Source organism: Mastomys coucha, unplaced genomic scaffold (assembly GCF_008632895.1).
Source record: "Mastomys coucha isolate ucsf_1 unplaced genomic scaffold, UCSF_Mcou_1 pScaffold6, whole genome shotgun sequence".
Lineage (NCBI taxonomy): Eukaryota > Metazoa > Chordata > Mammalia > Rodentia > Muridae > Mastomys > Mastomys coucha.
In genome coordinates, this window is record NW_022196912.1 from 56,933,990 (window position 1) to 56,958,645 (window position 24,656).

At 40.6% G+C, this 24,656-nt stretch overlaps 1 protein-coding gene and 1 non-coding gene across 8 annotated transcripts in view; one reads left to right on the top strand and one right to left on the bottom strand.

Annotated features, from left to right (window-relative positions):
* Nucleotides 1-24,656, top strand: part of Immp2l (inner mitochondrial membrane peptidase subunit 2) — an 884,186-nt gene that overhangs the window by 291,937 nt on the left and 567,593 nt on the right. For 2 of the 7 annotated variants that reach the window (XR_004114576.1, XR_004114574.1), the window contains exon 6: nt 3,363-3,457. The exons of 3 other annotated variants lie outside the window; for them this stretch is intronic. The gene's annotated coding sequence lies outside the window, so the exon portion shown is untranslated. Of the gene's footprint in view, nt 1-3,362; nt 3,458-11,069; nt 12,958-24,656 lie in introns of those variants that run through there. 2 more of the 7 variants (XR_004114577.1, XR_004114578.1) reach the window with 2 other exon arrangements.
* On the bottom strand, nt 18,862-18,991 carry LOC116081345. Its single transcript, XR_004114839.1, has one exon. It is a non-coding gene; the product is annotated as a small nucleolar RNA SNORA17 (small nucleolar RNA).

A 24,656-nucleotide genomic window follows, 5' to 3' on the forward strand; every position in this document is an offset into this window, starting at 1 on the left:
CAACAAGTCAATGTATTAATGATAGAAAGTGTTCAATTATCACCCAAATGTATTAATTTACCTGATATATGATAAATACCACTTTTGATTAACTTTAAAATAGGCTACATGTAACATTTTTGGTAGATAGTAGAAATCTATTTTCAAAACTACGTTGTTGGATACATCATTAAGTATATAAAGAATATTTTATTTGATAAGCATACCTTTGACACATGTAGTGAGTGAGCAGTAGCTTCTTATTGTTTGCCTGACTATTCGAAGTGGTTTGGCTCTATCTTATAGAGAATACAAGTAACAATATTAAGTGTTTCTCTTCTGGTTTCTTTTATAGGCAGGGGCTTTTTGTGGGCACATATATACTTTGATATTTTGTTTTAGCATCATCCTATGGGACCAGATATGGTTTCATATAGAACTGGTTTCTGTGTTGCAGGTTTCCATTGGGTTTCTATAGAAGTAACTGGTGCTTACAGAGTCAGCCTAATATGAAACAAGAACTCTCTGTAATGTCCTTTTGCTTCTTTGTATATTGATTTTTGAGGGAGGAGGGGCATGCCATCTTTTGACTGGAGACAGAAGTTTGTCGTCTCTGAAAGTAATTATCTGAGGAGCCAAAGAAACAAAAATGGAAGGATATAGAGAAGCAGTGTTAGTAGGATGATGAGACATGTGAAAGGCATATTCTGACTGGAATGGATGACTGCTCTTTGGAAGCAAGTAGCAGTGTGTGTGTGGCCTCCCCTATGCTTGCAGTGGGATCTGCAGCCACTGAGTGACAGTTGTTTAGATCTTTCACATTTGTTTTCTACCTTAGCATATTTTTTGTGTTTATCTTCCTCACACCTAAAATCTTTTTCTGTATCTAATTTGCATGTATTTTCACCCAGTCTAGCATCCTCCAAACACCTGCATTCCCTACTGACAAGCTGGTCTTTTCTTGTCTACTATGACTTGGTTTTGCACTCTACACTCCTACATTACTCTGTTTATTCTAGCCCATCATGCTATTCTGTAATATTTCCACTTCCTTCCAGCTTGGTTTCTAAAAGAAGTCTGGAAGAACACAGTTGTTGAGAATAGAAACTAAATACCCCTGACCTCCTTGAAAAATGAACCAAAGTTCAAAATTCATTAACCCAGTTTTGAGACAGTTAAAAATTTCTTATGCAATAATTTCTTAGTTCTAATTATGCCATTTGAAAATAGAACTATGTGTAATGTTTCTGGTACAATGTTCAAGTTGATCCTCCTTTACCCGAAAGTCAAAGAGTATGCTGTGGAAGCAGCTGGGTGATTTTTTTTTTTTTGGAAGAAGCTGTTGTGGTTTGATGAGGATCTATGTGCAAATTAATGGCTTAAGCAAGTGAGACTGAAGTTAGATTTTTACAGAACAAGAATGACTGGAAGGAAGGAGTGTATATTTTTAGGCAAAGTATTTTCATGGATTGTCCAAATAGGAACTATGGAGCATGAAGAATACATTTGTACCCAAGTTAACTGAGCTGTTAATTGATATGGAGTTTATAATGTCCTTTCTCTACCTCCTGTCTATTTTCTACTTTGATTGTATCTCACCACATTGGTCAAAAATTGAAGAAATATTTTAATAATGTACATATAATTTTTATATTGTAAGTCAAAATAGGGATTGTTAAAAATCACATGCCATGTAGAATCTGAAATTACACTGACAACTTTTAAAATTTTATCAGTTTTGTTGCTTTAAAATTCTTTGGTGTGTCATAGACCTTGAATTTTCACTGATGTATGATATCATGATATCAGTACTGGTTATTTAGAAAATGCTGATTTATTGTATTATATGGATTTTGAAAAATCTTAACACCATCATTGTGTATGTCTGCATAAGATGGGTCTAGTAGAATGCACATGTGCCAAAGGCTTGTTTCTCATCTTGTGGCACCGAGGAGAGCTGATCAGATCATGAACACAGTACTTTCATCAGTGGATTAATACCTGAATGTATTGTTATTTTGACTGACAGGTAGTCTGTCTTTAGCCATGTGCCATTGAATAGACTGTTCCAGAACCCACTCCCCTAATACAGCATACAATTTCCTGTACGGTCATCACGGGCTATGCAGTATTGCTCTATTACATACTTTCTGCCATGGTATTTTACTCACATGAAGCCCTAAAGCTATAGAGTTAAGCCACCCACACAGAGGTTGAAACCTCATAACTGTGAATCAAATCACTCCTTTGGTTATCACATGTGATTTGTGATATCGGTGCAAAGCAGACTTTGCCCCTTGATCTCTTCATTATTGAGCATTAATAATTCCATTTCCAATTTCATTCTCACCATTGATCTGGTGAGGAGTCATTGTAGTGGGAAACTTTTATAGTATTGTTTATAATTATAGCTTTCCATACAGTCATCCTAGTGACAGATGCTTGTCAAATTTCTAATATGTCAAACATTAGTGCCATTCTTGATGATGAATGCTTTCCCTTGAAAGTTTCATATTATTCATTTTTGCAAAAGTATCTGCTTCAAACCCACCTTTAAACAGTCGTCATTTGTTGGTTGTTCCTTCAACTAACATGATGTTTTATGAGAAATGTGTCTGTTTGTAATGGAAATAGCCACACAGTCGCTGTTTCTTAAAACAAAGAGACTTCCTCAGCATTTGCTACGATAGATAAAGTGGAGTTCCAGTGGGGCAGACATTAGTAGGTGAAGTCAGTATCTTTGCTTTTGTTCACTCACCTGCTTTAATAGTGTCTGTAGCAGCAGAGAGTGCATTGGCATCCATTTGAGCTGAGGCCCTAAGTTGTGCTGAGATGCTAGCACGTCTTAACTTCGTGTTCTGCAGCACCTGTGCAGGCATTAACATAGACGAGCAGGCAGGTGTTGTCTTAGTACAACTGTGCTGGTAACCTGCCCTCATCGATTTCTCCAAGTCTCCCAGGCATCCTAGGGTCCACTGAGTGCACTGGCCCCGGGATTTCCAGCCCCTTCAGCTAGTGCCATGTTGATTTTTGTATACAAGTTACAATCACCTTTCTGTTTACTTCGTGAGCAATTTTGAAAGATAGTAACTCCAAATACCTTGCTTCAACTTTCTCTGCTCCCAGTTTTAATAAAATCCCTTTCTGCTATGTCATTATTTCTGCTATGTCTATGGTTTAGTTTTCCACAGAAAGTCTCCCATGATAGATGCACTAAGTTATGCACACAGTTTTCCTAGCCCGTTAAATTAATTTTCCTTAATCAAACACTTTTCAGAGAATTTGGGGTTTTTCATTTTACTGGTATGTTCTTCAGTTTTATAAAGTGTCAGACTGTTGCCTGCTAGTTCTCTCTGCACTTTCAGGAGTGTGTTCTCTTTCAGGTCAGACCAGTCCTGTCAGGTGTCAAAAGAGTGTCATTATCTCTACATGAGTAAATGCAGGTTGAGAGCGAAGCCGGTTACAGGCCACACAGGAGGTATGTGAGTGACAGAGGAGCTGAAGTGCTGTGTTCTCCATTTCTAGTTTCCTGAACTGGACAACACTCTTCCTTTCTAAAACTTAAAAGACAGTCCATACTTTTCTCCACAGTCCATGCAACAAAATTCTGTTATTATCTCTCATCAAACCCTGCATCCCTACACAGCCTGCTTACTTAAAAATAATACTAAGCATTGAAGAAAAAGCAGTCACTTGAAGGGGCAAAGGCCTGACATTGCCCAGGATTCTGTTATAACCATGAGGGTTAATGTCTTTTTGACTCAAATTAATATCATCCAGCCCACATATTAAATGTTAGCTGCAAGGGGAATTGCAGGAAACAACATAATGCCAGTATAAGGCAAAGCAATGTAGAAAAGGCAGATTTGCTGGGTAATTAAGCATGTTAGGAAGGAGAGGTGACTGACTAATCTGTAATCATATGCTGGGATTAATAATATAAAATTTACACATAAATTTACACATGTAAATAATATATAATTTATACATGGGGTAAATTAATGAAAGGGGTTTCAGAGAGTTTACAATAGCAAGGACCGTTTGCATATTGCAAAAATTAATTAAATATTGATGCTTTATATGTCACTATAGACCTTCATGCTCCAGAGGGAGAAACTGAGCTTTTTAGCATTCATTTAATTAGACTTTAGCATTTTAGAAATATTTTAAACTCTGAAAAGTATATTGAGAAATAACAAATATGCATGCAGCCATCATTCAGCGTCAACACATTTTAGAATTTTGGTGTGTGCTTCTTTTTATAGAGTCCTTTCCCAAGGCTGTGCCTATCATGTGAAGAATCAGCTGTTAATTAGTGCCCATTTTTATACTTTGAACATCAACTTGAATTGATATATATGGATTATCAAATATTGGTATATATGAATTATTGTTGATACATATGCAAATTTATTAATTATAAAGTTCAGTCTTATTTTGTGAGTGTTTTCACTGTTTTTTGCAGTTGTTCTTATTAACACAGCTTTGATCTTGATACATAGTGTATAATCTGTATTGATTCATGTATATGTTCTACCATTGATTGCTATTTAGGATTCTTCCAATTATCTCTATAAGGAACGATGTCTGTAGAGTCATTGTATTAGGTACTTCCTAGACTACATGGACAGAAGTTTCTTTAGGGCATGCACGTATAGGTGGAATAAGTGACTTTGCTCTACTAAGTATACCAAAATGTTCTCAAAAATGCCTTCAGTGTTTTATACTGAAATGACAAAGAATGTTTCAACTTCAGGTCATCTCAACAAACTTGCTCTTGTTGGGCTGTCAGTTTTCATCTACCTAAATATGTTCTCCAGGATTTATAACTTCCTGTTTCATTGTTGTTTTCTTTTTGTCTCTGATGCTGCAGAAGTACAAGAGCTTTTTAGCTTCCTAATACTCTTTTCCCTCTATGAAGTATTCTTCTGTTTTGATTCCATTTTTCTGCTTAGTTGTTAAGTTGAAACATTTATTGACTTGTATGTGACTTTTTTATATGATGGATAATGATCATGTGATAGTTGTTGTTTTGAAACTAACCTATCTGTGACTTATCTTACTTTTGCTCATTGGTATTGTCCTAAAGAAAATAATTTCAGTATAGCAACGTCTTGCTTGTTGAGGCTCATTAGATGTGCAATAGTTTTTATTGGTACAGAGATTCTTCAACTGGAAAATGCTGAATTTTTCTACTTTTTGGCTTTGATATTTAAGTCTAATGAATCTGGAATTTATATGCTATTAAGTCAAAAGTCAGAAGCGCTAAGCTGTGGAAAGACTCAGGGAGCATGCATTCTACTAATGTTAAGTAGAGATTTAGTCCCACTCTCAGTTACCCACCTCTGTTTTGTCCCTTGTCCGGTCCATACAGATATCTTTCTCTTCCATCTGATTGGTTAGTCTAGCTGTCAGCCTCTGCTCTAGTGCCAAATTGCTTTAATAATGATGGTTTCAGTGGTTAATAGGAGAACATTTCATGTACTGCTCATTGTACTATAGAAATTATCTGGACCATTCTAGGATTCTTACTCTACCCATCAATTTCAGATATAGATTTTCAACTGATGTAAATCCCCCTTTTTTGCAGTTATTATATATTGTTATAATCCCTGAGATTTCTTGTCTCTATAACACCTTTTTGTACTGGCAAATACAGTACAATTATGTAGATCTAATGTTTTCTATACTTCTCATAATATGTTTAAAAGAAATTTACTTGCAATTTTTTTTTCTGTGATTGTTATTGACTGATCTTGAAACCTGCTACTCTCTGAAGTCTTTTCCCCTAACATTTTGCTATAGATTATACTAGAATTTTCCTTTTGGTCTGTCATAACACCTATAGATAAGAGTAATGCTTTTAAAGTCATATAGCCTTGATGTTATTTAATAGTCTTACGGCATGTGACCATGATCTTCAGTGCAATGTGGCTTGCAGCAGTGGAATAGACTTCTTTATCTTTTATGGCACTATATCTAAAGCTTTAGTCATTTTTGTTACATTTGCCTAGGCTCTGGAACAATATTCAATAATGCATTGGTATTGGTTAAACTTTGTGTCAACTTGACTTGCTCAGTTACCTGGTTAAACATTCTTTTTTTTTTTTTTTTTTTTTTTTTTTTTTTTTTTTTAATGTGTGTTAGCGAGGCTTTTCCTGGATGAGGTGTTTATTTGAGACCACAAGTTTAGTAATCAAATGACCCATCCAAGTGCGACTAGACATCATCTAATCTCTGAAGGCCTGAAAAGAGCAAAAAAGTAGAGGGAGGCTGTTTCTCTTCACCATGTGACCTAGTAGTGAAAACATGATCCTTTTCCTCTCAGGATCCTCCTGGTTCTTAGGCTTTAGATTCAGACTAGCAGTCTCCATCACAACTTCATTCCCTCCCAAGGCTTTTGAACTACAAAACTGTCTTCACTAGATCTCCAGCTTGCTCATACATATTGTGGAATTTTCTCTAAAATTTGTTCTAAGTAACCAATACACAAAGCAATATTTTAATTTTATATAAGTTGCAAAACATATAACATAAATTATAAGTAGAAGCTTACTTCTAATGTGAAAAGGCATATCCCTTGTAGGCCCGTCCTGCTTACGCATTATAGAAAGCCATGTGGCATGATAGGTCTAATTGGGAAGGTATAATAGATGTGTACCAAGATTCTTTAGAAGGAACCAAAACTCCATCAAACACGGGAAACCATACTCTAAGACTCAGATTCCAGAAGAAATATGAAATTTCTTCCTCTTTTAGGCATTTTATTCTTTGTGAGAAAATACTTCAAAGTGTTATTTTCATTGGCTGAATCAGTCTCTAATTCCTGTAAAATAACTTTGTTACTTAATAATTATACTTTAACTCCATTAAAGACTTGATAGAGCTTTTGAAATTACATTCACATCAGATATATAGGTAAAAAAATATTAAAACCATAATTAAGATTTTGTTATAAGCAGAAATTTTGATGTTATTTATTTCAGTTGAGCCTAATTCAAGCAAATACTGGTTCAATATAGAATATTGATAACTAAAGTAAAATATAAACATATTACAAGTGATTTAATTGTTTTTATAAGAGAAGATAGCTTTGAAATCTTAATAGAATTTATAAGATTTATTACATAAGAATTCCATAATACAACCTATAATAATTCTTGATAGCACCTTGGTTAATTTTAGTGGTAACTCTCTTTACAACTTATGGACTGGCAAAATTATAAGTGAAAGCAACTTATGATATGTAGCAAATTTATCTGAAATTTAGGGAGGGTCCTGGGGCCTGCCTCCACACATTCTAGCTAATTATCAATTAAACAACTGTAGGCAGTCTTGGAAATGCAACTTTCAAAAGTACCGTAAGTATATTTGTGAAAGAACTTGTGATTGTCTTGTGGTTAGGACAGTATTTCAGATTAAAGTTTTTCAGTTGTCTGACATTTCAAAGTGGAGGAATTGGAAAATGTTGTCTAAAACAGTTCGCAATGGTACTCAGATGAACAATCCAGTTCAGCTATGTCTACTAGTAGTAGAGTTAGGAAGTCAGCAGCATGGCATTTTCTGCTCTTGCTGGACACTCCCTGTTTCCTTAAGAAGTTTTATGCACAGCCCTGTCCCACCCCGACACACACATAAGTTTTAGTAGCGCAACATAAATGACTTTAATTTGTTATAGATAGTTTAGATTGTAGAAGCTTTAATGTTTTGTTTGTTTTAAATTTTAAACGGAATCCGGGATTTAAAACATTATCATTCTTTTGTATTAGAAGAGACATGTTTTCCATTTCCAAGACATATTATACTACAGTAACTGATTTTCATCAGTGCCCAGATTTCAGAATCATTCACAGCAAAGTAATTTTCATTGTTATTGTTGCAACCTTACTGAGCAACATTGACATACACAACATTGGCCTAACAACTAGTTAGCCTGAAATAGTTAATCAGAAACAACTGTTTGAACAACCGATAGTTCTTCAAATCTCCTATGTTTTGCATTGGTTAATAGAAGATCTTCAGGAAGTAGAGATTATGCTGAGTTAATGAGAACATCACAGCTCCAGCTTGAGTAGATAACCAGGGACATTTCTGTGATTTCTTTTATGACCATACAAGGAGCACTGAAAAGAATTTTTCTTGGTAGTCTCTTGGTTTAGTTCTCTTTAACATTGTAATGAAAAGAACTTATAAAAATATGCTGTAAGTTTGTACCTCTATTTTATCAAGTGTAGCAAATATATCATCCCATAGCATAGGTACAGGCATTCTTGATTTGCAACTCATTCTGAGGAGGAAATGTTTATTTCCATAAGAAATGTGACATTTATAAGGATTGAAAAGCTTGTAAACATGTGCACAGGCATTGGTTGGATCTATAATGTGTGTGTTACCAAGTCTGGCTGCTCTCTCTTGCAGGAAAGTTTAACCAGCCTGAGCTCTCCCCAGCCTCATGGGTGGTGACTTTTAGGCAAAAAGAAAAAAGAAAAAGAAAGGAAAGTTTAAGAGGAAGAGCAGTGACTTAGGGTTCAGCTTGGAACTGGTTTCTACTGTGGCATTATTTACTAGGATCATAGACAGTAGATGCATCATTACATGCAATGCATAGAGAAAGAAGTTTTTAAATTGTACTTAGGATTCAAATTCTGTGCCCTCAAAAGTTTATTGAGGTTTACTATAGATTAAAGTGCACACATAACAATCAGCTCCATTCAGCTCAAGGTAGAACTGTAATTTCATAAAACTATTATATCCCATTTTTAAAATTAAAACTACAATTTCAGAGACTTTAGAGAAGGTGATTGCTAATAGCTTCTCTTCCCTACATTAGACTTTTGTTCATGGTGGTTATTCTTAGCCTTTAGTATGAGTATACATGGTATATAAGATCCAATTTTGTTGTTCTTTATAGCAGGAGAAACTTTTAAAAGGGATAGGGTGGTCTGGTGGTGTCTCACTGCAGTACACTGAAAACGATTAGCTATGCACTGCACTGGTTAGCTGTGCACTGTGCACTGGTTAGCTGGGCTCTGTGTACTGTGCACTGGTTAGCTGTGCACTGGTGCACTGGTTAGCTGGGCTCTCTGCACTGTGCACTGGTTAGCTGTGCACTGGTGCACTGGTTAGCTGGGCTCTGTGCACTGTGCACTGGTTAGCTGTGCACTGCACTGGTTAGCTGGGCTCCGTGCACTGTGCACTGGTTAGCTGTTCACTGCATTGGTTAGCTGGGCTCTGTGCACTGTGCACTGGTTAGCTGGGCCCTGTGCACTGTGCACTGGTTAGCTGGGCTCTGTGCACTGTGCACTGGTTAGCTGGGCTCTGTTTACTGTGCACTGGTTAGCTGTGCACTGGTGCACTGGTTAGCTGGGCTGTGCACTGTGCACTGGTTAGCTGTGCACTGCACTGGTTAGCTGGGCTCTGTGCACTGTGCACTGGTTAGCTGTGCACTGCACTGGTTAGCTGGGCTCTGTGCACTGTGCACTGGTGCACTGGTTAGCTGGGCTCTGTTTACTGTGCACTGGTTAGCTGTGCAGTGCACTGGTTAGCTGGGCTCTGTGCACTGTGCACTGGCTAGCTGTGCACTGCACTGGTTAGCTGGGCTCTGTGCACTGTGCACTGGCTAGCTGTGCACTGGTTAGCTGGGCCCTGTGCACTGGTTAGCTGGGCTCTGTGTACTGTGCACTGGTTAGCTGGGCCCTGTGCACTGGTTAGCTGGGCTCTGTGCACTGTGCACTGGCTAGCTGTGCACTGCACTGGTTAGCTAGGCTCTGTGCACTGTGCACTGGTTAGCTGGGCCCTGTGCACTGCACTGGTTAGCTGGGCTCTGTGCACTGTGCACTGGTTAGCTGTGCAGTGCACTGGTTAGCTGGGCTCTGTGCATTGTGCACTGGTTAGCTGTGCAGTGCACTGGTTAGCTGGGCTCTGTGCACTGGTTAGCTGTGCAGTGCACAGCTGCATGCACCTCTGCTCCTCTTTTCTCCCTGTACACTGAGTTCTCCCTCAGTCTCTGCTCTCTGCAGGGTGATCTAAACTCTAGGAATGGCTTTATTTTGTCTAAGGGAAATGTTATCTCTTCTATTCTGAATTGTGGAAAGTATTAGGTGACTTCATGTTAGTACAATCACTATTAGGAGTTGTGTTCCTGGCACCTCTTGGAAACTCTTACTTTACTATACCTTGAGTTTCCCAAAGTGATCTTTTTCTAGTTAGACCGCCATTCTAACATCAAAAGGAAACCAGCTTTAGAACAAAGGCTTTCTGTAGTTAGCAGAAAATAACATTCCTCACCATGATAGCTGTTACGGGTACCCACACAAAGGAAATTCTCTGTGTGTGTGTGTGTGTGTGTGTGTGTGTGTGTGTGTGTGTGTATGAGAGAGAGAGAGAGAGAGAGAGAGAGAGAGAGAGAGAGAGAGGGAGAGAGGGAGAGAGAAGGGGGAAGGGGGAGGGAGAGAAAGGGAGAGAGAACACAAACATGAACATAGGAGAATATTTTGGATAATATATATTTATGTTTTTCAGAGAAATTATTATTTGAAAGAGAGTCTTCCTCTGTAGACCTGGGTGGACTCAGACTTACAGAGATCCACCTGTCTCTGCCTCCCAGATGCTGAGATTAAAAGTGTGAGCCACCATGCCCGGCTTACAAAGAGGAAACCAGGCTGCCACTTGAGGTTTTACTTTAAATATTTATACAAAGCAAGTCATCTGCATCCAAGTGACAAAATGGCTTTTCATCTGTTCCTCCACTGGTCAGACACGCTCACTTTTCCTATAAAAAGTTTTCAGAACGATGATATGAAGCCATAAAGCCAAGCCTTCTGAAGTTGAATGGTTTATTGCCTGAAATGATCCTCCTTTGATTATATAGTTTTCAGAAATTTGCATTTTTATTGCCTTAGATGATAGAATTCAACGTCTCATCATTTGCTCAAAAGTTGTTAGAGTCTGAGAAACTATTTTCTTATAAATTTCAGTTTATTAGGAATTATGTCTCAGAGATTAAATTTCAAAGCTGGTGTGGGACATAGGTTTGTCAGAGAGAAGAGAGAATATACACATGCACTTTCCCTGTTATTCCACCCCGACAGGAAAAATCCGAAACGATATCTTTCATAAAAGAACATCTCAGGGAATGTCTGCCTGGGACTCCTGAGAGGAAGGTGAGATGACAAAATTGGTGATGTGTGACACTGTAGTGGAATGATAGAGAAGGTAATTACAGTACGGCACCTGCAGTGATATGAAGGTGAATGGGAATTGCCTAAGACCCAGTCAAATGGGTTTGTGAAAGAGTAAGAGACACTGGGAAGGAAATGTTATTTTAGCTGCGTATTCTGGCCACTCATGACTTAACTGGTATGAATTTCAAGAGGACAATAAAGGAGAAATTATAGTAATCAGGATAGGAAATGATTAAAGGATGGGAGAAAATTTCAGCTGAGAGAGAATGGGAAGAGTAAGCACAGATTCTAACAAGCTGCCTGACAAGTTGATGAGCACATTAACAGAAGAGAAATGCAGAAGGAACAAAAGCCTGACTTCAACAATCCTGAGTAAGAGCATCAGGATTCTATTTGGAAGGATGAAAGTAGAATTTGAGCCTCGAAGGTTCTAAAGAAAGGTGAAAAGCAGTGTTTGCCACTGTTTCCTTCTGAGGCACCACTGAATAGTCACAGACATTTCTTCTTTGCGTATCTGTTTGCGAAAGATTCAATGCTTTGTGTGCATAATCTTTCCTTACTGTTGAAGGAAATGAGAAGAAAATGGAGGCAGGGAAGCATGCATGTTACTTGGAAGTTAGACTAGAGTGCTTCAGTGTTTTGCCCATTGTGTGCAGCAAATGTATCTCTTGAGGAACCAAAAGGGCCATCTCCTAATTTCCATCTGAGAGAAATAAGTAGTACTTATTTGGTAGGCAGACTGGCCATGCCAGGAATGCAGTAGCAGAGCTTGAAGGCCGAGATCCAAGTCTAGTTCTGTGGTTTATCTGCTTGTAAATTTAGAAGACACTGAACTTCAGGCAGAGTGACATTGTAGAAGAATACATAAGGGCCTGTCCAGGAAACATGACAAAGGAAATGAACTTTCCCCCCCCCCCCGATAGATATACATGTCCCAAGGGGAGCCAACAACATCCACGTTGCCCTAACTGAGCATGACCACCAAGGCAATCCAGGACTGCAGCAAAGTGATTCTTAAACGTCCAAGCAAGTTAGTACCTCAGCTCACGGTGGTGCTTGGCATGTGGAAATGCAAGTGCCTGGTTTAACAGAACTTCTATTTGTTTCTATTTTTGTTTGTGCTTCTAAGGGAAAGAATGCAATTTGTATTTTTCAGTGATGTCTCCACCTAACACATATAAATAATTCATCCCCCACAACCTTCCTTGTGCAGGCACTCCTTACAAGTGTGTTTCTGCTCCTGTGGATGTGACTCGGATGTTTACTGAGCAAATGACAGTATACCTATGGCTAGCTGGACTTCTAAGTGTTGGCAGTGCAGGGACCATACAATACCCTCTAAATTACTTTAGTGAGATTGAAAACCTTACTATACATTTGGGGAAATTATTACTCATTAGGCTAAATCAACACTCTAACACTGTTACTAAAGCACAGGCATCATGAAAAGGGGAGGAATACTGACTTATTTTTAGTTTTTTTATTAATTATTTCATTTATTTACATTTCAAAGGTTGTTCACCTTCCTGGTCCTCCTCCATGAGCCTCCCACTGCATCCCCTCTCCCCTTCACCTCTAAGAGGATGCTCCCGCACCCACCTACCCACAGGACCAAGCTTCCACAGGACCAAACTCATCCCCTCCCACCGAGGCCAGACAAGGCAGTCCTCTGTTACGTATATAGTGGGAGCCACAGACCATCCCATGTGTGCTCTTTGGTTGGGGCTTAGTCTCTGGGAACTCTGAGGGGGGTCTGGTTATAGTTGATACTGTTGTTCTTCCAATGGGGTTGCAATCCCCTTCAGCTCCTTCAGTCATTCCACTAACTCTTCCATAGAGGTCCCCAGGTTCAATCCAATGGTTGGCTGTAAATATTTGCATATTTCTTAGTCAAGTGCTGGTAGAGCCTCTCAGAAGACAGTCATGCTAAGCTCCTGTCTACAAGTACCACATGGCATCAACAATAGTGTTAAGGTTTAGTTCCTTTGCATGGGATGGATCCCAAGTTGGGGTGGTCTCTGGATGACCTTTCCTTCAGTCTCTGCTCCAATTTTGTCCCTGCATTTTCTTTAGAGAAGAACAATTCTGGATCAAAAATTATGAGATGGGTTGATGGCCCCATCCCTCAACTGGAGGCCATGTCTATCTACTGGAGGTGATCTCTTCAGGTTCCAATTCCCCACTGTTGGACACTTTGGCTAAGGTCATCCCCATTGGGTCCTGTGGCCTATCACATTTCTAGTGTCTAGGACTTTCTAGAGGCTCCCTCATCCCCCACCCAACACTGCTACATATTTCTATTCATCCTCCTGGCCTCCTGTTTCCCCCCATACCTGCTCCTGCTCCTACCCCTCCTCCTCCCCTTTCTCACCTAGGTCCTTCTCTCCCTCTGCCTCCCCTGATTATTTTGTTTCTCTTTCTAAGTAGTATTGAAGCATTCACAGTTGGGCCTTCCTTCTTGTCAAGCTTCATATAGTCTGTGAGCTGTATCATGGGTATTCTGAACCTTTTGGCTAATATCCACTTATCAGTGAGTATATGCCATGCATGTCCTTTGGGATCTGGGTTATCTCATTCAGGGTGAAAATTTCCAGTTCCATCCATTTGCCTGCAAAATTAATGATATCCTTGTTTTTAATAGGGGAGTAGTATTCCATTTTACTGACTTCATTTTAGTTTTAGTGAGTTTTTACACAATGCACCTAGTTCCATGTTTCCTATGGAGTTTTCTAAATAATCAACCAAACGAAATACCTTGGGAGTGGATATTCAATAGAGAAAGGTGATGGCATTTTACAAAATAATTTCTTCAAAATAAAATTATTCCCTACAGCCTGAAACCTAAGAAGTGCTTAATAAACACTATTGTCACAGGCCATCAAACTGATCAACACTTTACCAGAAACACTGCACACTTCCCACCTCATCCCAGCTTGTATAAGGAGAGAAGAAAATGTGGGAAGAGAGGAGCTCTGGCAACCATAGTATATTTAGCAGAGTGAGGTCTAAGTGACTTAGGCGGTCTACTGCATCTGGTCTTGGATATTAACTCAGTTGAGAGAGAACAACGTTCAAAGCATTTGGACTAGTTTTCTCTAGGATTTTCCTGGCTCCCTGAAGGAAATGTCCATAAGAGGAGAGCTGCTTTGCCTGGACATGGAATTTTCAGGCTGCTGCAAGTAAAAGTGAGGGAATCTGTATTTATTTTCACTCAAACTTTAATGTTGGCTGCCGGCTTTCAGGTTATCTTCTGCTCTTCTTAGAGAGCTGTCCAGTTTGGTTCCCACCTCCCACAGCCTGCAGCTCTCACAGTTGCCTGCAGCTCACACAGTTGCCTGCAGCTCCAGCTGCAGGGGATGTAATGCCCTTTGCTCACACAACTTGCACATAATAAAAACCTTAAAATGTATGTCTAAAAAACTCATGATGTCTTTTCACATACCATTTTCTTTCATGACCATGGTCTCTGTCCCCCTTTGATACTAGGACTTGTATCCCAGAGGCCTACACAGGCTAAGAGCATACTCCACCACTGACTTCCACCCCAGTTGCCTAACGGTACCTTTTAAATTTTGACTTCGTCTGTGTACTTTTGTTTTTTTGGGTGTTTTTGTTTGTTTGTTTGTTTTGTTTAAACATCGTCTATTTTATAGTGCTTGCCAGAAAGCCCAGGTTAAAAAATTCTAAAAATGAGAACAAGATGAAGAATTTACTTCACCTTAACAATCTGGTTTCAAGTCATTTTTAGCCTTAGGCTGTGAGTTGGTTGTTAATGGAATGTCTGTGGTGGTTTTATTCACAGATAATTATGCCCAGTTTTCAGATGAGTTGAGAGGAGTGAATATGTTCTGATGCAGCCATGGCAGGCATCAAAGTAGACCCTTGGTTTTCTTTCCTTTTTCCTCTTTTGGTTTGTTCCATACCATCTCTGGCTCTGAGGAGCCTAGCAACTGGGAGTACATCATGTTGCACACCAATATACAGGCCAGTTTAGAAAGGATTTGTAGATAAGAAACACACACCAAACAAACTAGTTCAGCTAAACATCTTAAAGTACAAAATGGGGGAGTGTGGAGGACTTGGGGTGGGGTCCTGGTGCCCCAGTCTCCCGGACCGCTGCTAGTCATCTCAGTGACTCTTCTTTGTTTCTCAACTACGCTCCCCTGTGTATTTTTTTCCCTCCTACATGTGCCAAGCACATTTCTGAATAAAGTCAGTGACCTTCTCCCAGTGAATATAAAAATCTCGGGGGGCGGGTGGATAAAGTCCATTGACTTTCATCCTCTGGCCCATATTTGGAGCAGCCGTTGTGGACAGAGGCTCAAGGATCTTTATTTGGCTCTGACATTGGCAGATTTGAGTGTAGAGACAGAAAATCTTTTACACACGGAGTTGGAGGGTAGGACTCCCAAGAATACTGCAAGAAGGGTGAAGGACATTAGGCAGTAACAAGGACCAAAGGGATGAAGGGTGTTGGATGGTGGCAGGACATCCAGTTCAGCCTCACCTGGGGGCCATCCTTTCCTTTTAGCCTTGCTCTTATCTTTTAAACCAATCTCCACTCAGAGTAATAGTTTTATTTTATTATAGTTGAGACATTAGCATAATTTTGTTTACCTGCATATTTATTAAACTTTTGTTAAACAAACTTTTGTTTAATAAATATGCAGAAATAACACAATTAAACAAAAGCTGCTTAATTTCTAAAGGAAAATTTATGCCATATCATTTTATGAAGTGGAATTAACTTCCTGATAAAGTTCTCAGACAAAGTCATCACTGTAATGTTTCGGTGAGGGAGGAAGTAGGGAACTGAGAATGAAAATGAATGTGGATGAGTGTGGTCAGGCAGATATAGATGAAACCTGAGGATGCAAATTTTTTGGGTCATTGACTTAGTTGGGGTTTCCAGTGCTATACGAAGACACCATACCCATGGCAGCTCTTATAAAGGAAAAACATTTAAGTAGGGTTGGCTTACAGTTCAGAGGTTTAGTCCATTATTGTCGCGGCAGGAAGCAGCGTGGCATACTGGCAGTCAAGGTCCTGGAGAGTAGCTGAGAGTTTTACATCTCAATCTGTAGACAGCAGGAAAAGAGCGCCACTGGATCTGGCTCAAACCTGGACATTTGAAACCCCAAAGCCCACCCCCAGTGATAGACTTCCTCTAAGAAGACCACACTATTCCTATAGAAGCACACCAGATACCATCCCCACTCCCTAAGCATTTAAATATGAGTCTAGAGGGACATTTTTATTCAAAACACCATGATCTTTTTATCATTAGCCTATGCTCATAATGTGGACTGGAGGAGAGCAAGATTTACCAGGGTTTCAGCTTTCTTTCTCTCTTTCTTCCTTCCTTCCTTTTCTTTTTTTGACTTTTTATTAGTTCTTTGTAAATTTCACATCATGTACCCTAAGCTCACTCATCTCCCCTACTACCCACCCTCCACCCACCCTTGCAATACCCCCCCCAAAGGGGAAAAATTCATTGTGAAAGCTGTAGTGTGTCTCACAGCTTTTGTGTACACTTCTTTGCTTGGGATGTTCATGGCAATGAGTCCTTGATCTGTTACGAAGCCTCTACTACACTATCAATACTGAAACCTCACTGGTACTCCTCTCGGATATTCTGTTGTTGACCTGTGTAATGGAGATCCTATAGTTTTGTATTTGTAGGACTGGCTCTTTTACTCATTTCAGCAGTTCACCAATGGGGGTAGATGTTGGGGTAGGCAGATCCAAAGCTCTGGATTTTGGCCAGAGGAGTATCTGAGCTGGTAAACCTGCCAGCTTTCCTGCACTCACACCACCCAAGCAAGCTCTCCTGCCCTCCACAACTCATCCTCACCCATACCATGACAGCTAGCTCTACTGTGATGGTCTGCTCTCTTGAGTACTGCAGCAGGCAAGGGGCTGGGACAGACCCTCTGGTCTCATATCCTTGGGGTTGGTTCATCTACAACCCTCACAACCAGGGCCAGTTCTACCTTGCTGTCTAGTCCAGGTGCAGCCAATTTCCTGAGTGGTACACCTGGTGAGGGGCAGTTCTCCCACTCTCATGACCCTGAGGTGGTGTCCTATGTGGTGAAGGACAAGGGTGGGGAGAAGGACATCTCTCCTTCACCTGCACCACTTTTCAGCATACAAGAGTCAGGGCCAGTTCTCCCATGCTCACACCCTCCAGGCCAGCTCATCTGCACCATAGCTACCAGGGTCAGCTCTCCTGTTCTGCCCAGGTGAGGGGTGCAGGGGCTGCTCTTCTGCTTGCTGCATCAGGTGAGGAGCAGGGCCAGCTGTTCTGCTCTCATGACCCCAATAGGTGTCAAGGGCAAAAGGGAAGGGAATCTATCACTCACTGACAGCACCATGGAGCAGCCCAGAAGGAGGGCCTGCTTTCCTCAGCTCACCCCACAACCCCTTATCCAGGGTTATCTCTACAAAGCTGCCCAGGCAAGGTACAGTGCCATCTCTCCTGAGTACTGCAGTTGGGAAGAGGCAGGGATGGCTCTCTTGTTCATGTAACTCAGAGCCAGCTCTCCTGCCTGCTATAGGTGGCAAGGGGAAAGGGTATGGGGAGGGCATCTTTCCCTTGCCCACACAGCCACGTGGTTGACGAAGTTGTAGGGCCAGCTCTCCCACACTCATACCCTTGGGGGCTGCTCAACTGTGCCCCCATCATCAGGGTCAGCTCTGTTGTCCTTCCCAAGAATAGTGAAGAGCCCACTCTCCCAAGTGCTGTAGGTGGGGAGGGGCAGGGCCAGCTCTCCTGCTCTCATGACCCCAGGGTACCTACAGCAGTTGATGAGTGGTAAGTGAGGAGGAGAGTATCTCTCCCTTGTCCATGCTACCACAAGAGAGACAAGTGGTTGGGCCAGCTCTTCGACACAGGGTGGCTCACCCCCAAACCCCCGCAATGTGTGGGCCCAGTCTTTCAAGTACTATTACTGGATAGGGTGGGATTATCTTTTTCTCACACACAGGGCCAGGTATTCACATGAATCCCAGGCTGGGTTGGGACCAGTTCTGCACAGCCCTAACACATCAATATAACCTCAGATTGCAGCTCAGGGACATCTGCCTGGCAGTTAGTGGTAACAGCCCATGCTGCTGCAGGGCCATTGACCCAGACATGGCCCCCCAGTGGCAGCATACACTAGGACCCTACCATGGTCCCAAATGGCATCACCAGCTACTCACATCAGCTTGTTCCTCACTATCCTTGAGTCTCTGGTTTTGCCTTTCTTCATTCTGCCTACATCCTTCTGTTTCTCTTTCTGTTCAATTTCTCCACGACTTGCTTACTCCTTCTAGTGGCCCCTGGGGTCTCTGAGAGTCTGGGGTTCTCTCGAGAGAGGTTTCAGGAGTGCTTTGCCCTGCTAATGCATTATGGCACTGGGCAAGGGTCATCTTGGGCAAGGTCTTATCCCCTAAGCCTGCACTGTACTGGACTGGTGGTCCAACTCTCCATGCAGCCAACTCCCTATGCAGGCTCCATGGAAGCAGACAGGTGGTCATCTTGGATTTGCATCTTGCCTTGGCCCACCTTCAAGGCCCCAAATGAGGGTCTTCTGTATTAGGCTCAATCCTGCCAGGGTCCCTTGCTCCTGGGTGGGTTTGTCTCATCTCTCTCCTACCTGAGGACCTGTGATGCTGGGCTGGACAGGTGGTCCTTTCAGAATTGCTTTCTTCAGGGAGTGTTAAGCCACCAATCATTCAGATGTTAATAGGTCACAACACTAAGTGTAGACATAGCCTCTCTCCTCTCTGCCACCCCTTTGATGCACATGTGACACAGCAGCCACACTATGGACAAAGGGTCCAGTTTTCTTAATCTAGTGCTTTGAACATTCTACTTCTGTTTGTATAGTTTTCACCATATTTTTATGCCTTCTACACATTAAACATGGCTTTACAGCCCTCTTTATAGGACTGACCTATACCCACTTCTGGGGTTTTGTTTCATGTTAAAAGCTGCCACTTTCAGTCTTTGTTTTCCTTGGCTGCTTGAGGATCATAAATGGTACAACTACTGTGTAGACTATGAAATTCACAACTATCTCAGAGGCAACAAATGGTCACTGACATCGTTCACCTTTCCAGGTGACAGCAATACCTAAATCTGGTAAATCTGGTAAAAGCTAAGATATATCTGACCACTCTGAATGCCATCTGTGGATCAGCATTGGCTTTATTACTGGAATGTCAACTTGAAGGATTGATCATCCTTGTGTCAGACAAAGGCAAATGCCACCTCTGCCCTACAGACTTGTAAGACATGGTCTGTGGCAGAAAAGAAGTTCTTAAGCAAACAGAAAGGAATACAAAGGGATAAGATAAGTAAGTCAGGGACCACAGAGACCAGTGCGGGTGCCAGCAAAGAAGGGAGAGAGCTTTAGCAGCAAGCTGGAGCATGTGTGCCAACAGGAGTGAAGGTTCTGCAGTGAGTTGATATCAGGCATTGTCCACGGGATTTGGAAGACTATTAAACTACCAAAAAAAAAAAAATTACAGTAAAAACAAGCAGCTTCCAAAACCACAAGTTTGCTTCTGCCTTCCTTTTTTATAAATTATGATATTTCTGTGGTGTGCAGGATAATTTCTTGATATCTTTACAGACTGTAAAATGCTTACTGCGGTCAAGCTTATGAATGTATCAAACCATGTATTTTTTGTTTTAATTGAATTTTGTGCTACCAACTGTTAAGACCCACGATCTTGGCAAATGTCCAGGATTTTATCTGACCATGGTGGGCATGAGGTCATCTCCATGACAGAAACCTTATGTCTTTTGGCTATTATTTTCCTATTTCCTCCACTCTCAGCCCTTGATAGCACCATTCACTGTGTTTCCTGGGCTTTTTAGCTTTTTAGATTTTAATTTTACATCCCCCTTTAATGATCTTAAGAAGTGATTCCAGCTTCTTTCTTATATGTTCCATCATTTTGTCATCCAGACTAAACCCATATGTGAAGTTCTTCCTCTTTACCACATGTCCTCTTCATGCTCCCATAGTATAATTTCTGCATTTACCTTCAGCGTTTTTGCAAGGTCAGGGAGGCACCTATGGGAGCTGCCTGGCTTTGTACACCCAACTTCCATGTTGCTTGGCCTCTGTGCTGGCCACTCCACTGAAATGGCAGCATCTACAGGTCATATAGTATCATGTTCATTTGCTTTTACTTCCTCTTTTCCCATTAGTCTTATCTAACATTTATTTCATTGACTAGTACTGACTTTGTAAGCTATTTAAGTTTTTGCCTGTGTTTGTCTCTTTCTCTCCCACTCCTATTTTGACTTGTGGTTGCCTCAAAGTCAGCATGCTTCCATTGCTGTCTCTCTGGGCCTGGAGCTTCAGAACCTTTAGTCATTAGCTTTTCCTGATTCGCATCCTCAGGTTCATCTGTATGTCTTCACTTGTGATTATGTGCCAGCCTTTGATGTAGATCCAGGTCACAACATAAAATGTACCAAAGAAGTTATTTTGTAGTTAAAATACTGGTAAATATTGTTAATCAAGTGGATATGGATGCTCTTTAGAGACTCATTTAACCAACTGTGTGTTTGAAGAAGACATCTGCTCTTACAGGCTGAATTAACCATGTTCTAGCAGGGGAGGAAAGCATCTTATCGTCAGAAAAGTGGTAATCATTTACCTAGCTAAGCAATTTTGTTGACTGAATATATCTAAATGTTTGGCATCAAGACTAAGAAATAGTTTTAGGCTTTGTTTGTTTGTGAATGAGTTGGAAATTAATATGCATTTTGCCACTTTTATTAGTTGAAACCACACATTAATTTTTGAATATAAATTTGAGTAATGAAATTTACTTTCAGATTTCTGAAGAAATAAATAAATTATGTTTTTTTTTTTTGTTTCATCACTACACTGTCATAAATGGTCTTAAACTATAAACATGGAACCAGCACCCATGGAAGTAATGTAATGAATGTTTCAAGCCTTTGAACATAAGCTGCCTCCCAGGATAATTAGATGATTATAACGGTGCTTGCTTTGAGATAGCTAATTAAAAAAATCTATTGCTCGTAAGTCTAATTATTTGAGTAATGATAACATATTAGCAACTGTGAAGCTTCAGCTATAGCCAGCCCCATTGAAGAAAAAGGAGGAAATATGTTAATGACATTTTTTTTTTTTTTACAAAGACCCAAAGGATGGCACTAGAGGCCTTTTCATTTTCTTCTGTGTTCTGTGCTCACTCCCCTTTCATGTGAACTGTGAACCACTCACTTGTGTATCTTTCATCCAATTCCACTCTTACTTGTTTATAGACCTCTCCCTTTGGCAAAAGGGAGCTAATTTTCTAGCACTTCTCCACCCTTTGTGGGCCTCTGAAAGAAGGCTCGTATAATTAGTCTTCATAGCTTTAACAAACATTTCATAACCTGCCAGGAAAATGTCAGTTCTCTTGGCCAGAGCATAATCAAGTGACTAAGTATCAGAGTAGTTATTAATTAAGGGCTGGCTTTGATTTTAGAATTCTAACCAATAACAAACTCTGCCTGTGAGAGACAAAAATCCTTTTTGCGTTCATCTTATACATTACATATCTTATTAAAGTTTCAAATAAGATGGTATCAGTGAAATGTTTACCTTATCTCTCCTTTTCTCAAAGACTCTTGTTCTAGTCCCACCACTTTTGATGAGGTCACAGATGTTTTGCTCTGAGACTTTGAGGAATACAGACAATGTGAAACCTTACAATGGATTCTGAAGCTGTTACTTCTTTATAAAGAAAGTGTGTGTGTGTGTGTGTGTGTGTGTGTGCACGCGCATGTGTGTGTGTGTGAGAGAGAGAGAGAGAAAGAGAGAGACAGAGAGACAGAGAGACAGAGAGACAGAGAGAGAGACAGAGGGAAACAGAGAGACAGAGAGAGAGAGACAGACAGAGAGACAGAGAGACAGAGAGAGACAGACAGAGAGACAGAGAGACAGAGAGAGGGAGACAGAGACAGAGACAGAGACAGAATGAGAATTAAGTCCTGGAGGTTAGTAATTGTTTGTTTGTTAAGGACCTTAACAAATCTGACCTCCCTTCTGACCTGGGAGGAATAGGTAGAATACAAGTGGTTGCTTTTAAATCATGCAAACCACATTTGAGTTATGTGGCAATCATCAGTTTAGAAGGCAGCATATTATGCCAAGCATTTACTAAGCCCTTTCTTTGTTTCAGAAACAGCACTGAGTGCCTTGTGTCTATTGCTTCAATCCTTGTGAGCTTGTGAAGTCTGTTAGTCATCATGTGTAAACTGAGTCATATAGACTACCTTGAGAGAGGCTGAGCTGAGCTATGTAACTGAGGCTGGCCAGTGCCATAGTCCAAATTGCTTTGTTCATACATAGGATCCCCTCTAAGTGTTGGGATTTGTCTAAGGATGTATTTCAGATGGCCCATCCTAAGTAAGGAGGCTCAGTGGGGGCTCTGTAGAGTTATTCACACTATTTAACATCTCCCAAAGAAGAGAAGTGTAGCCCCAATGTTAAATCTTTTGACCTTAAAAAAATTACAAAGTTTTCCTTATACAAAAATTACTTTTTGTGCAGATACAACTTAAGAGTAGTTGTGTCAAAATTGCTGGTATTTTTTTATGTACTCATTTGCAGCATTTGCTTGCTGTGCTCATCCAGAGCCCAAAAGTAACACCACCTAAGGAAAAATAATCTCTCAGTGAGCCTCATTGTTTGTCCTGCTTTTTATTCTGTTCGGTTTTATTGTTCTTTTGCTTAGGAGATGAGAGTGAGCTATATTCTCACTTTAAAAACCTCAGATCAGAGTCAACTTACAGGGTCAGTATACCCCAAAAGGGGCATAAATGCACCTTGGATGCTGACTTTGTGGAGCTAATAGTAAGGCAGTAAAATTGCCTGGGTTTCAGTGGCTTTGATCTGGAAAGCTAAGCGGGGCAGACAGCAAAGAGTCACATTAAAATTATCACGCCTCTTTTTCTCCGGGTGGACACAGAGGAGGCAGGCTTCACTTAAAGCATGCAGCATCTGTTGTTCTAAGAAGGATGCACCAAAATACCTTTGGTGTGTGCTCATAGTGAGGTGAGGCCCGGGAAGAATGTGTGTATTTATTCCGCCCCCCGCCCCAATCCACCATTGTGTAAGAATAAGTATTTGATGTAGATTTAAAGCAAGTAGGTGTGTCTTTGGGAAGGTGTACTTCGTGTAGCAAGGCTGTCTTCGGAGCTTGAAGTACTGTATATAGTATTGAGTACTATAGATTGTAGCAAGTTGGGCTGTACATGCCGCCCTGGCATGGAGTGAGTGGACTAGCACGGGAAGTTGCCACTTTCACCATGCTGGATGTAATAGCACTTGACCTTGCCCTGGCTGGTCTCTTTCCACTGTGAGTCAAATAAGCCCTCTTTTATCCACAACCTCAGCTTCTTTTGGGGGCTCCTTTGTGCAGCTCGGTGTAGGACCACACTCAGCGCCAGAGCAACAGTAGCAGAGGCCAGAAATGAAGTTGCCTACGGTCTCTGATTTGATTTTCTTTTAAGTGTGTAAAGCTCTCATGCTTTTTGTGACTTACTACTTCATGGTCTGGATGTGTTTGTGTGAGTGTATGCTTATGTGCATGTGTCTTTGTTCGTGTGGGTGCCTGTGTGTGTGAATGTGTGTATATGCCTGCACATGTGTGTTCACATGTCTACAAGTACATTTTTGTGTATATGTATGTATGTGTGTGTTTGTGTGTACTAAAATGGCTAGTTAGCAAATATTTTTGTAAATCACATTAAAAATAGTAAAAATAAAAGAGAAGAAAAACTACATGTGGTTGACTGGTTAGGCCTTTGGCCTATAATATCTCAGAGTCTTCAGCAGGACTAATTTCCCACCTGCTAGGAGCTGGTAAACTGGCTCTGTAACAACTCTGTAGAAAACCTGTGGATATGGGTATGGCTAAATTGATATAGCAAATATGGCACCCTTGCAGGTAATAGTAGCCACACAGGTGAACAAGCACGCCTTAAAGGGCTAGACCATGGTACATGCCATGGTCTGAATGTATCTTCTAGTTGCATGGTGAAACCTAATTGCTGGTGAATAGTCTTAAGAGACTGACATCAGGCTAGAGTCTACAAGGAATGAAATTAATGGCCTCCTAAGAGTGGCCTGGGCTTTGCTGGGGTTTTTCCCTTCTTCTTTTAACTTTCTTTACCCCTGACCTCTTCTACTTCCTGATAGAGCAGGAAGCTTCTTACCTGGTATCAAGTGACTGCACCTCAGTGTTAGACCTAGAGCAGCTACAGGGGTGAGAGATGTTTTAGTTAACTTCCCAGCTACTGTGTTTTTAATTATAGAAATAGGAACAAGCTAAAACAATGGATAAGATCTGATTTACTTTTGAAAATATTTCACTCTTTCTACAGTATAATCATACCCTAGTCAGATCTCCAAATCTGCCTACTATAATGTTAAAATGAAAACCAAGACAAGGATTTTTTTTTTTTTTTTTTTT